Source organism: Neophocaena asiaeorientalis, unplaced genomic scaffold (genome assembly GCF_003031525.2).
Source record: "Neophocaena asiaeorientalis asiaeorientalis breed wild unplaced genomic scaffold, Neophocaena_asiaeorientalis_V1.1 scaffold118, whole genome shotgun sequence".
Taxonomy (NCBI): Eukaryota; Metazoa; Chordata; class Mammalia; order Artiodactyla; family Phocoenidae; genus Neophocaena; species Neophocaena asiaeorientalis.
This window is the reverse complement of record NW_020175528.1, coordinates 2,143,839-2,158,053: the sequence shown is the minus strand read 5'-3', so window position 1 is coordinate 2,158,053 and position 14,215 is coordinate 2,143,839. Positions and strand designations below refer to the sequence as shown.

The following is a 14,215-nucleotide window of genomic DNA, read 5'->3' as shown; positions in this document are numbered from 1 at the left end:
CACGCCCCCTGCAGTGGAAGCAAGGAGTCTTAACCACTGGACCGCCAGGGAGGTCCTGAGCCTCTGGTGTTCTTGCCCAGCTCTGCCATGCCTCTTCCCCACCATCAACAGACAGCCCCACATTCACAGTGGTTCCCCACCTAGATCCAGACACAAAATGCCAAGGCACAGAGATCACTTTTATAGACCTGGGCTCCCAGATATTTAGTTGAGTCCATGTACATACTTTCCTTGCACACACATTTCCTTCTCTTCTGTTTTCCACAATCCCTCCTCCCATGTTTTCCATCACTTCTCTTCCACCTCCCACTTTTCCAGTTTGAAGCCACTGCTGGCAATACCGCAATCCCTGGAAAGAGGCCAGCCATGACAGCACAGATCTCTGAGGCAGCACGGGATTGTGAAAGTCACCGCAAACTAGGATTCAGGAGATGCAGGTGACCGGCAGGGCCGTCAGGCAAGCCCACCGGCCAGTCTGACGTACAATCAGAGGCAAAGAAGCTTTTCTGTACTGCGGAAATGCTACAAAAACTCTGGCCAGACACACAAATGGATGCACGATGGTTTAGACAAAAGAAACTGACTGGGGAAAACTGCTGGGTGGGGATGGGGCGTGGGGGGGGCAGGGAAGAGTACGAAAGGAACTAAGTTCCAGTTGGCTTTTGCCAATTTTACCCCCAAAGAAATTTGATTAAAACTAAATGAAGGTTTCTGGCAGTAGATATCCAAATAGTTCCCCTGCTCACCTGTTTCAGAGTGAAATTATCTGGGGGTGAGGGGAACAGGGAGCAATTACATCAACAAATATGTTGTCTGCATTTTAAAAAAAGTAAAATTCCCCAAACAAACCCAAACCCACTGTAGATAAAAACCCACAATAGACTGTTTAGAAAAATTATGCTTTAGATACACTGATCTAAAACAACAAAAAAAAACATCTAAGGAACAGGCTGTTCTGTGGAACAGCTCGAGTTTCTGCCTGTGCTTTCATTTTAGAAAACAAATGCTCATAGACTCCACAGGGGGAGGAGTTTAACACAGGGATTCAAACTCACAGAAAATGGCCACCGGGTTTTAGAAACCTGAACGCAACAAACAGGGGCACTCTGGGGACCTTCTGGGAACACAGGGCACTTACCTTTCACAAGAGTCATTGTCTAGAGGCAGATATAGCCTCTTTTTCCGACCAGCAACATAAATCATGGCCTCCGAAGTATTTGTTTGCTGAATGCCACAATGACTAATCACCCGACTTTTATTTTCCTCCCTGAGTCAGGAAACCTCATGGGGGGAAAAATAGGTCATTTTTAATGGAAGGTAGCTGCTAGGATTGGATGTAAGACTCCCGTTTAAGCTTCATAAAAGAGAAACAATTAAAGGCCTCGAAAAGTATTTCCTAAAATAGAGAGACGCGCAAATCATCTTATTGGAAACACCTATCATTAAACAGAAAAGAAAGTCTTAACACAGATCATTCGAACATGGTACAAAGCTCCCGAGTGGTTTCCTGAAAAAACGTCAAAAAACAAAGATGAACATTAAGAATATTAAATAGACAACAAAACAGGGTAAGAACTCACTTCGTAGCGCATATTCATTTAGAGAAAAACACGTTCTCCCAGGCAATTTCTGAGAGAACATTTCACTCTTTTTCTGTGCAAAAAGTCAACTTGCAGGGTACAGGGGATAAAGGAACTCCAGAATTGCTAGACCTTGACAGGAAAAACTTTAAAGGTCAGGCTTTTTCTTTTTCTTTTTTTTTTTTAAACCTGATTTAACACAGCACCCGGGGTAGGCCAGTTCTCTAACATCTGAGAGAAACCCCATTCGGGGCTTCATTTCACTGCCACGTCATCCCTTTTTCCATGTATCCCAGCGCCTTCTGCTTCCTCAAAGTGGTCCTCCCACCCCTTCCCGTTTTAAAGCAAAGGTGGAACGTGCATTAGTGCAAAGGAAAGGGCAGAACACACAACAGGAGGAATCTCCAGCAGGCACCCGGGACGCAGCTGCTACGACTGGCTACTGCCTACCCCCATGAGCACCAAGGGCCACCCGAGACCCTGGCACCCCTGCTCTCCGAGTTCGGGTCAAGGACCACAAGACCAGAATAAATAGGCCTACGCAGGGACAGACCAGAATGCCGAGTAGGTTTTGAAAACAGAAAATCCTCACTTTGGTCTAGAAGCGAATCAGCATTCCATCAGAACTAATGAGAAATCTCCATGCTTGCATGAAAAACGCTTATACGTTTGGGGAGACTGATTCTGAACGCCAGTCCCTCTTGTCTGGTAAGATAATAAATTCAGCTTTGTTTTTACTGCATCGCTGGTCTTATTATCTAGTGGTAATCAACTCTGCAAATAGTCAGAAGTTGTTCTAACACACGAACAGGAAAAATAACACAAACAAAACGGGACCTAGAAACAACATCCAACTCACAAAGCAGGAAGTGGCAGCTCCTATCTATCTCACCTGGCACAAAGCCGGCCTTCAGGGGTTACTGAAATAACCCCAGGATGTCCCTGTAGCATTTGTACAGCCACTGGATTTCTCGTGACGACGGGGGCGCCCTGCGATGAACACGCACCTAGGCGTGGCCAGCAACGTGGGGGGTGTGAGCTGCGTCTTCCTCTTCATACTCCCTGAGAAAATGTTTCATTCCTCTTGAAACTACATTATTGTAGACCTTAGCAATTTTCATTTAAATAAGAGAGGGAGGGCTTCCCTGGTGGCGCAGTGATTAGGAGTCCGCCTGCCGATGCAGGGGACGCGGGTTCGTGCCCCGGTCCGGGAAGATCCCACATGCCGCGGAGCGGCTGGGCCCGTGAGCCATGGCCGCTGAGCCTGCGCGTCCGGAGCCTGTGCTCCGCAACGGGAGAGGCCACAGCAGTGGGAGGCCCGCGTACCGCAAAAAAAAAAAAAAAAAAATAAGAGAGGGAAAGTGCTTTAAAAAAACAAGAGGCAGCCTTCTGCCTCTCCCAGATTAAAAAGAAATGTTCATTATCTTAGTGGACAAGAAGCCCAGGGCTTCGATGGGACAGAAAGCGTGCACTGTAGTGTCCTCTTAGCGACGTCTGTGAGAAGCCCAGCAGGCATGATAGGCTGCTCTCCCCAACAGAACAGCTGTGGAGTGCCAGTGCCTCCTTAGGCTTTGCCTACTGACTGCCACCTCCTGCTCTCCTGATAATCTGCCTTAGGACAGGACCTACCTGTTTCTGCAGACAGCGTACTGGACGGGCAAGGGACACTGGCTTCTGTTCCCAGTTTGCCACTAGCGGTGTGACCCTGAGCAAATCCTATGACTTCCCTGCACTTCTGTTCCCTTATCTGGAATGCAAAGAGGTTGGGCTAGTTTCTAAGGTTCTTCCTAGCCATAAAATTTCAAACCGTGATTCCCTACCTCCCATTCTGTCACCTTTTGATTGATTGCCAGCCAGTAAAAATCCTTATTTCCTCCAAAGCAGACAATCTCTCTCACTCTTAAATTCATGCACTTTCCTCAAAAGCGTATGGGGTAAAGGCAGAACCTGAGGTCTGGCCAGTACTAGTATCCCTTCGCGGACAGTCGGAGGAAGCTCTGCAATCCGGGACCCCTGGCATGCCTCAGACGTGAAGTTGCCATATGCTCGCTTCAGCACCTCTGTTTAGGGGCCTTTGCCATCATTGAGCCAAACCTTCTCCAGTTACAGCTGAGGAAATCAAGCCAGCGAAGTTACGTGACTTTCTTTCCCAAGGTTGCACAGTGGGTCACGGGAAGAACTGCCGAGCCTCCAGTCCTGTCTCATACACGGTGGTCTTTTGACCTCTCCCCAGACCCCCTCTGCAGGGCTCCGGGCTCCTTCCCTGGCCCCCTGTAGACTCCCTCAGGGTCTCAGAGGGTAATCAACAAACACTTATTGTGCACCTCCGGGCAATCCCCTAAGGAACTGTTTTAAACTTTCGAAGTGACAGAGCTACTCTGGGAACACTCAGCCCCACACAGGGACCGGGACAGCTATAGCAAGACACAAATCTTGATCTCATCAGTGCAGAAATCCATTGGTGTTTCCACTCTAAAAGAAAAGCCTGCAGCAGCACTTGGATGGTAGATAAGAATAGGTGACAAAGATAGGGAGGGCCCATGAGGGTGGAGCCCTGATCTGGTACCTGGCACATAGTTTATATTTGTTGAACTAACTCAAGTTTGCACATTACCTTTGTCCATTTGCTTCTTGTCAAAAATTCTGAGGTTACTGTAATACCAGGGACAAGGGTCTCTAAGCCACAATCAGGAACGATGATCTATTTCCTAATTCATAGTCTCACTATGCGGCTGGGGAAACTACCGCGGGGTATGGAGAGAGGAGGCTGGACTTTGGAGCCAGATAAGAGCCCAGGGCGCGAAAATCTCATCTCTACAACATCTGCGCATTACTGAACCTCTTTGCCTCAATTTCTACCACACCGGGTTATGTGGAGATTCTAATAAGGTGGCTGAGATAATGCACATAAGGTATAGAATGGACTTCATGAAATTCAGTTCTGTCTTCTCTCCTCAAGGGCTATGGGTATAGACGGAGAAACCCTGATTCTAGGCAAGGCTCCAGGACATTGGCATCCTGTTCCGAAAGAAGCAAACCATCAATGGAATGCCAACAACAGTTATAAAATGACTCAGTATTGTTTTTTAATAAACATATCCCCACTGAGTCATCTGATTTGCAAATTACGTACAAGGAACGTAAAGTGCAATATACACAAGTCAAATATGTTTTATATTCTCCATACATAGCTTAACACCAAGCATGTTTATATGTCTCAATCCTTTCCTGTGAATAAGCAAAGAAGAGAGCTGGGACTAGGAGGGGAGAAAAGGATAAATTATTCTCTCATCTATAAAATGAGGTTGGGAACAACGTGAACTAAAAATATGATTCCAAGATGCGGAGAACAAAGGATATATAATGACACAGATGTTTATCAACCAGAAGACACAGAGTCAGATAGACAAATGCATCAAAATATTTTAATGGCGTGATTGTGTGCCGTTACTGCCATTAAATACATCATTGGTAACAACATTTAAAGTTACGCTGGTTTTGCAAACTCTGGGCATAGTGACAGGGTGTCACCACTTACTCTGCAGGGAAAAGAAGATGATTTGGGGGCTGTATGTCACCCAGTACTGCCGTGGATATACCGTGGATGGCAATAGTGAGGTGCGATAAGACCACCGTTCCTTCACATCTGGGATCCATGTGTTTTTATCTCATTGCAAATATAATCCGTAAACATGAATAACACAAATGTAAGAATTTCGAGCACAGGGGTATCTTCATGGAATTGGAATCAGCCTATCAAGTCTCAGGTTTACACCCTTCCTCTGCTTCCTAGAAACTGGCATTTGTTAACCTTCATCATAGCAGTGCTTGTTTAAAATGAAGATTCTCAGGGGTCCCACCTGAAATTTACTGAATTCGAATCTCTGTGCTAGGGACCTGGGAACCTACATTTTAATAAATTCCCCAAGTGGATTCTTATCCGTACTAAACTACTGGTCACTTGAACTCTCACAGGATAGGTTAGCTATCGTGGGAGGTATGCTCTTTCCATGACAAAACTAACACACTAAAATAAATCATAAAGATAAGGCTTTGGGTATAGATGAATATTATGCAAATATATATATACCTAAAAAAAGTTTTAAGGGGAAGGGAATCAGCATTTATTAATTGCCTACTATAGTATAGATCCTGAGCAAATTATATATTACTCAATCTTCAAAATAATCCTATTTGAGTTATGGATGGAAAAAGTTAGGCTTAGAGAGTAACTTTTCTGAAGTCACAACCCTGGAAAATGGCCCAGCTAGGTTGTGAAACTAGATTTATCTGACCCCGGCCTTCTCATTCCATTGTACTAAGCTCATATGCCCATGAAAACACACACACACACACACACTCACTCTCTCTCTCTCTCTCTCATGTCATACAACAGCCATATGGTAAAAGGCAAAATACAAATTTAATTACAAAATTAATTAGAAACCTTTGCGTCAACAGAAATGTAGTTTTTAAAAAGCTTTCTATCAACGGATCGTCTTTGGTCAATCTGTTGACAACAGAATAAAGTGGATGACTACCATTAAAACCACATTTAACAGCCTGAATTTTAGTAATCAGAAATGTGTTTTGGGGCTTGCAAGGATCAAATTTAACAGTGACTCTTCATTTGCGCAAGCTACGAATTTTTTGCAAATGAAACCACTTGATATTCATTCTGCAAGGAAAACACCAACAAAGGAAAGGAGAACACCAACAAATGTGTGATCTAGCGCTTGTCAAACCAATGGCCCTCCTGGGCCTCAACCCTCCTCCTCCTGCGTCTAACACTCCAGGCTCCCTCCTCTGGGAAACACCTTGCTCTGGCTTCTGGAGCCCTGTTCTCTTGTTCTTCCTCCCTCTCTTTTTTTTTTTTTTTTTGCGGTATGCGGGCCTCTCACTGCTGTGGCCTCTCCCGTTGCGGAGCACAGGCTCCGGACGCACGGGCTCAGCGGCCACGGCTCACGGGCCCAGCCGCTCCGCGGCATGTGGGATCTTCCCGGACCGGGGCACGAACCCGTGTCCCCTGCATCGGCAGGCGGACTCTCAACCACTGAGCCACCAGGGAAGCCCTTCTTCCTCACTCTCTTGCCGGACTTTTCTCTAGGTCCTCCCTGGGTCCTTCTTTTCTCATAAGGCTCCACCCTCAAGCTTTGCTTCCCTACAGTCTCCCACCGGAAAAATCTCTTCTCTCACCTCTCGACTTTTTCTCACAACCCAGTGTCTCCCAAACTAGCCCTGGCCTTCCTCCGGGGTACAAAGTCGCTGATCGTCTGGGGGACATCATACCTCAACACTTCAAACTCGGCCCCTCTAAAATGCAGCCCCTCACCTCCTTCCAAGTATCTTCATGGGTGCCGCTGCTTTGGAAATCTCAGTGTCAACTTTAGCTATTTCTTCTCTACTCAGATTTCAATTGAGTACATTGGAAATCAGATGTCAGATTGTGTCAATTTGTCCCTTCGTGTCTGTTCCTTTCCTGTTTCACTGCTATCACCCATTTCCGGTCTTCCCTGAGTTCCCCCCAACCCTGCCTTTTCCTTGGTGGACTGTGGTCCTTGTCTTAACTGGTCTCCCTGTCTCTGGTTTCTGCCCCGCCTTTCCTTCCGATCTCATAGTAGGTACTCGATAAACATTCGCTGTAACGTTTATGGAACTCCTAGAAGTTTGCAAAGCACATTCATACTCAACATCTCCTTCTGGAGTTTCAAACGTTTTCCACTTGGAGCTTAAGTTTATTACAAGTAGCATTCAAGGCTTACAACCTGATTTCTGTTATTTAATGCAATCACTGGAGCTACCTCTAACTTTGTACCTTGTAAATTAAAGTAGCTCTTTAATTGCTTTACTTCTGAACATTCAGTGTCTTGTGCGGCCTACAAGCTAAAAGAGGAGAGCATTTCAAGTCAAAGAAAGCCCCCTCGCCAAACTGCTTTTTCCTCTGCCGACAGGTTAAGTGGACAAAGAAAAGGCCTCTATGTAAAGGTGACAGTAACAGCAGAATCAAAAAATGAAAAGAAATTCCTTTCTGAAGATTTTAAAAAAGATTTTCCTACTTATCCAGTTGGAATCCTATTTATGGGTTAATCTCCAACATCCTTGCAGCCAATATTCTAGCACGTTAACAGAAAAATTCTAATAGGTGAACGATAATTCCTTGCTAAGAGAATGCGCATGACCGTTATCATGACTGTAAAAACACAGTCATATGTTTGGTCTTGAATACCCAAGTGCGTGCCTTGTAGGAGCTCAATAAACATTTGTTGCATGAACAAATAAACAAATGAATTCAGAGAAGCCCTTACTATTGTTTATAAATTGAAAGCGTATGTATTCACAAGTGGATGGCAAGGTATGTTAAATTTGAATAAAATGAAAACTTGCATTGAAGGGCCAGAACTATGATGTATCAACTACTCTGGTCTCTTCCGGATCCGCTCCAACTGACTGCCGGGGAAGCAGGTGAAGGGGAGAGAAGCTAATGTCAGGCATTGCCCACCTGACTCCACCTCTCTGGAGTTCAGGTTATAAGCTCCTAGAGGGCAAGCACTTTCCCTTGAACTTCATGGTGCTAGCATCGTGCTTTACACACCGAATGTGCATCCTGAGTGTGGTCTGAGATGCAAAGCCCTCTATGACCTGCCTGCATTTTCACATTTCAATCCTTCACATCTCTTCTGCCTTACTTCACAGGGTTATTGTGAGGAGTGAGTAAAAACACAGCACTTAAAGCCCTTAACACACTGCCTTGCGCTCACACACAAAAGTGCTTGATAAATGGTAGCTGTTATTATCACTATCTGGGGCCCTGTCTATGCCTCAAAGGTGAAGTTTAGTGTTCTGGGCTGTCAATACTCATCTGTGCAAACAGTGTGTGTCCTGGGGACGGGCTCTTCACGCTTGTATCCTCAGCGCCTAGCACGGTGGTCACCCTGCAGCAGGCCCAGAAGCTGACTGTATGAGCAATCGAGATGCGAGCCCCAGGCCTTTCCCCACCCAGCCCACTGGGTCTCTGAAAAGTCATTTAACCTCTCTGGGCCTCCGTGACGTCTGTGGGTCCTTCCGGCCTGAAGAAGAGACCGAAAGAAGCTCCCACGACAGTCACTGACAGAACTGGAATGAGAAGCCCTTAGCTCCCCCCTTCATGTCTCCTTAACAACAGCTCGCCTAAATGTCATTGTCACTTTGTAATCCCCAAACCTGGTGGATCGCTGGCCAACAAATCATCAGCTCCTTGGGAGTGGTTCAGTCCCTCAGAAAAAACATTTCCTATTTCACGTAGAGTACGGAGAGATGTAAATTCAGTTACCTCAGTTAGAACAGAGCAGGCTTAACAGAGTTAGTTTCTCGTGCTTTGGAAGAAATCACTTGGAAATCCTTGGTTCTGAGTCTTCCATCTCCACCGCATCGAGATCTAAAAAGAAGAAAAAAAGCAGTGTCCCATAACTGGGTGCCAGAACTGAACAGATCAGCAACAAAAGTGACTGCAATTAGCCTGTGTACTGAACACCTACTGTAAGTAAAGCACTGGGCAAAGTGATCGACACATGCGACTTCATATCGTCCTCACAGGAGACATTCCCCCATTTTTACAGCTACATAAAGAGGCTCTGAAAGGTCACGGAATCTATTCAAGGTCACAGAGCTAGTTTATGTTAGACCTGGGACTTAAATGCAGGTTCAACTGATTCCAAACCCTGGGTTATTAACCTGTTAGTCAGGGTTTAGAAACTTTGACAGTGACCCACCGTTTTTAAAAATCATATTATATAAAATGAAACCCCAAAGTCTAAAAAACAATGCTTACTCTTATTATGTGCAATGCACTCTGATATTTTCTAGTCTACTCTATTATTTTTTATATTGCATTATATATTCTATATCTTCAAAAAAATCCGGTAGTAACCCACTAAACTGATTTCACAATCTTCTAATGGGTCTCTACGCTTGTTGGAAAAACACTACACTCAGAGATAGTACCTCACCAGAAGTTTCTCTGAAACCGCGGACTTAATCCTATGTTTTTAACCATGAGAACCTGACCGAGCAGTTGACCTTGATAATTAGGAGAAAACTCTTTAACCTTTAAAATATGTATAAAGCACCGTAATACGTATCATCCATAATGGATCCTTAGAAGAGATATTCAATTTGGGCCAAAGTCCAGAATGGAATTAGTCACTTACCTATAGCAGAGGAGTTATAAAGTGGCACCGCGGAGAGACTAAAATCTCAGGTGATTTATAATATACCCTGCAAAGAAGTGGCTAACTGCGGGCGGTCGTGTTGTACCAATAGAGGAGACCTAACTACTGCCGAAGTAGAAGGCTGAGATTGCAAGCTCCTGGGGGCAGGGCCCTGCCTTTGCACGTCCCCTTCAATTCCAGGGGCTCTGGTGTTCGACCAAGGAAATGCTCAGGTTCCCGATGGGTCAGGACCGGGGTCCGAGTCGCAGTCCCGGAGAGGGGAGATGAGGCTGTTAGCGCAGTTCCCAAGCCTGCTGTACTGGCGCCCGTCACGTCCCCAGCCCTTGGGTGCGCATTTGTCCCCGGCCCCCCGCCTTCCAGCAGAGCCGCGCAGATGGGCCACTCGCTGTGGCGTAACGTGCCCGACCCTGCGGCTAGACCCCCTCCCCCAGGGCGCGGGCCCGGGCGTCCCGGCACCTGCGGGCGCCGGGTCGCCGTAGCAGCTCGGCTCTCCGACGTCCGCGGAGCTCCCAGCCCTGCGCCAGCGTTCCCCTGCCGGGTTTCGAGGCTCCCTCCTGGGAGAAGAGGGGTCGGGCCGGCCGCGTCTCGCCCACCCGTCCCGCATACGGCCCCTGCGGTGGCACTTACAGGGCTCGGCCGCTGCCCCGCGAGCGCGTTCCCCGGGGGTCCATGGCGCTTCCGGACCCGCGAGTCAGGCCGCGGCGTCTCGCAGCACCGCCCAGAAAATGGACGCCGGCGGCTCGGCTCGGCCGGCCCGGCCCGCCCCCGGCGTTGGGTTGGGGACGCAGCCTGGCCGGGAAGAGGGCTCCCCGGCCTTAGCCGCGGGCCGGATGTCGGAGCGTCAACGCGCCCAGGACCCGGCCTCGGGACGCACTACGACCCCGCGAGGCCTCAGGCCCAACCTGGGTGCAACTGGGGGCGGGGTGGGGGGAACCCACGACGGCCCCAGACGCCAGGAAGGGAGCAGCGGCCTCCGCCTCCCTCTCATGGGGGAGAACACAATTCAGAACCTGCCGCGAGGGCAGCCGAGTTAGGGGCTTTACGGCCACAGAGCCTAGTCACTATCAGAACCAGGCCTGGGTCCGCAGAGGGGGTCCCTGGGTTCTGCACCCAGATCCCAGAGAACATCCAACCCTTGCACATTTAAGAGGCAGGCTTCAGAGAAGTCAACTGCAGTTTTAATTTAAATTCTCAGGAATCGAGTGTCATCTGCGCTTTCCCACGGCTGACAGGAGAGGCCTAGATTGATTTTCCTAACGTGCTACAAAAGCTAGTTCACGCAAAAGACCCGGGCCTCTTCCTGAAATAAAGCGCGCTGACTGCCTGCTCGGATCTCTCGTCCAAGATTCAGGGACTGCTCATTGAGAAAGTATTTACTGAGGCCTGCCACAAACTCGCCCTGCGGAGGAGCTAACAGCCTAGTGCTCTAATGTACAGCTTTTGTTTGCTTGTTTTCTACAAAACCATCCATGTTCCCTGCCTTTTGGTAGTATGAGTCTTATTTTAAATTTTTCTTTTGAAAAGATTCATTCCCAGGTTACAATTTATAAAGGATAAGAAGTAGGTTCTTTGCACGCCTTACATCCTGTTTTTAGCTTGGAATACAGCGTACACAATTCTGCATCCTAGTTCCTGATCACGTTTTAAGATTGTGATCATTCTGATGAATAAAGGAGATTCCAATATTGCAAACAAAGCGGTTAAAACATTTTAATAATCACAGAGAAATATACTGACTTAAAGTCACATTAAAGCATCATGTAATTTAAAAATAAAGACAGGGTTTTGAAGGTTGATAGACTGGGCAACCCGCACACACACGTACACGAGCAGGTCACAACCTCCTCAAAGCCAGTGCCCTCTATTCTTTCTCCGTGGGCCACGTTCAGAAAGAGCTATTCCACTAAACTGCATTTATTAACTGAGGATTCATCTTCGTACTTAAAAAAAACCAACAATCCTGCAATGTTTTTGTATACGTAATTGCCAATCGGCTACAAAACCTGAGCGAACACGTTGTTAATCATGGATTCCAAACTAAGGAAATCTGTGGTCTCACTGCAAGTTTATGTGTTTCCACTGAGGCTTTTGGGAAAACTAAGGCATGGGGATTAGGAACTTCTAGTTGGGAAGTGCCAGTATGAGGTGCTGTTCTCTGTGCTGCCCAGCGATTGGAAGGTGGGAGGTGGTAGAGTGAGGCAATTTGGCCTTCGGATTCTGCCTGCCTGGGTTTAAAGCCCAGCTTCGTCAATTACAAAGCTACTCACTGTGTGACTTTAGGCAAGTTATTTAACCTCCCTGAGCCTTGGCTTGCTCATCTGTAAAATGGGGCTGATTTTCATATTACGCTTACCTCGTAGGGCTTTTTGACAGTTAAATGGGATAACACGCGTGAAGCATCTGCATACGGCTGTCGGTGCTCGAGGTCAAGTATTCAGAGTTCTAAGTTCCTACCATCCAAGCAGTAAGAATCGTAGTTCCCATATGTAAAGCAACTTTTATACCATGGAAATTTTCCATGGGTAGGCTGCCAGGGTCACATGGGGAGTGACATAAAGGGATTTTAAATATAGGTCTGACTTCACTTTCTGTGCTGCTAACATGTTTCAGGTGGTACCTTGATCAGATGCTGTCAACAGCTTGCTACGGGTGAAATCAGCTCTGGCTCTCCTAAGAGGCTTAGCAAGTGAATGGCTCCTTACATCCACTTTGGAATTCATAAACAGTGGCATTTCTTTCTCACTAGGGCCAAATGTTTCTCCAAAAGCCAGCAGATTTCCCCTAAATTGTTATTAATAACTAAAATATCACGGCAACAGTTTTAAACACCACAGCCTAAAACTTCCATAATCAGACTGTCCTTCAAAATTTTCCACCCTTCCTCATAACCGGTCACAGATTCTCTCTCTTAATCATTCTTCTTAGTATGGGGAATGATCTGGAAATTTCCAAGAACGTCCCAACCTGTCATAATTTTATTCTTTTCTGTAAAAATTTATTCCTTTCAAAACAACTAAATGTGATATATTTTTATATCCTTATAATATTTGTCATTTCAATGCATTTGCAAATAAGAAAAAAATATCCTAAGACTTTTAAGATTCTCTCCTCTCTTAAATGTCTACTAATTCTTCAACATCTCCACAGCATGGCCCCTGATCCTTTTCTAGCGGCCTTTTCTAGGAAGCTGTCCTTGATTTGTACCTCATTTCATTTAATCCCCCCATATGATTTCTGTTATGTTACAACTGCCTGTTTCAGCTTTCTGATTTAAGACTCTTGGCCAATTTATTTACTGCCCCCCTTCTTGCTCTTTTTTAAGGTTTCAATGTTATCATTACATAGGAAAAAATCTAAAGTGTGTCCCTTTGAAACCCACTTGCTTCCTTTGTTTCCCACCATGGGTTAGGAATCTGTAACTCGTTCTGCCTCCCATTCTTCACACACTATTAATTTAATTTATTGTTTTACTTCTCTCTTCCCCTCATCCTGGGTACTCACCAAGTTCTGTCGCTTGGCTCCCTCTTATATGGCTGCTTCTCTCTTTCCCTTTAAGCATTTTAAGAAAGTCCCTGTCCAAATCATCTTCTCTAATCTCCACTACATTCCTGAAAAGCCTCCTGTGATGTCGTGTTGAGAAGTCTACCAAGGGCCTTGCAGAGGCAGTGTGTAGAATGCAGGTGGCAGCTTCCCGCCCCTGGGAGCCAGGCAGGAAGTAGTAGGAACTGGGGCCTACAGGATCATTCATGTCCCACCTAAATGGGGAATGGGGTTGTCACTACCCAGCCCCAGACCAATTGTTGCCAGGTGGTAATGCCAGATCTGCAGAATTTTCCAATGAAGCCCAAATCAGGATTTTTATATAAAATATATTCTGTGTCTTGATCAGGTCTCTAGCTGTAATGACCACTTTACAGAAAGTCTCTGAGACAGAGGAACATGTAAAGCAGTTGGGGGACGGGGTGGTGGGATGAAATGGGAGATTGGGATTGACATATATACACTAATATGTATAAAATAGATAACTAAGAAGAACCTGCTGTATAAAAAATAAACAAATAAAATTAAATTTAAAAACAAAAAAAAAACAGCACCAAGGAATGTAATCTGAAATTTCCGATTTGGAGAAACTCTATGAGTCAAATTGTTTCTTCAACAAAATTTTTATGACAATAGCAAGGATGAAAGAAAGAGAGGGAAGGAAACCTATAGATTAAGTGAAATGTAAGGGAACATTAATTGGACTGTATGGACCTCATTTGGAATTGTGCTTTGAACAAGTTTTTTTTCTTTTAAATGACCTAACTGGACAAATCTGAATGCTGACTATGATATTTGAAGTTATTAAACAATTATTGTTATTTGTTGGTGTGATAATGATGCTGTGGTTCTTTTTCTTTTTCTTCCTTTTTTTTTTTTTTTTTTTTT

The 14,215-nt window shown here is 45.8% G+C and overlaps 1 protein-coding gene across 5 annotated transcripts in view; it reads right to left on the bottom strand.

Annotated features, from left to right (window-relative positions):
* ZBTB38 (zinc finger and BTB domain containing 38) overlaps positions 1-14,215 on the bottom strand; it is a 76,265-nt gene that overhangs the window by 33,189 nt on the left and 28,861 nt on the right. For 3 of the 5 annotated variants that reach the window (XM_024769021.1, XM_024769022.1, XM_024769024.1), the window contains one exon: positions 8,890-8,994. The gene's annotated coding sequence lies outside the window, so the exon portion shown is untranslated. Of the gene's footprint in view, positions 1-8,889; positions 8,995-9,766; positions 10,373-10,414; positions 10,658-14,215 lie in introns of those variants that run through there. The other 2 variants (XM_024769020.1, XM_024769023.1) reach the window with 2 other exon arrangements.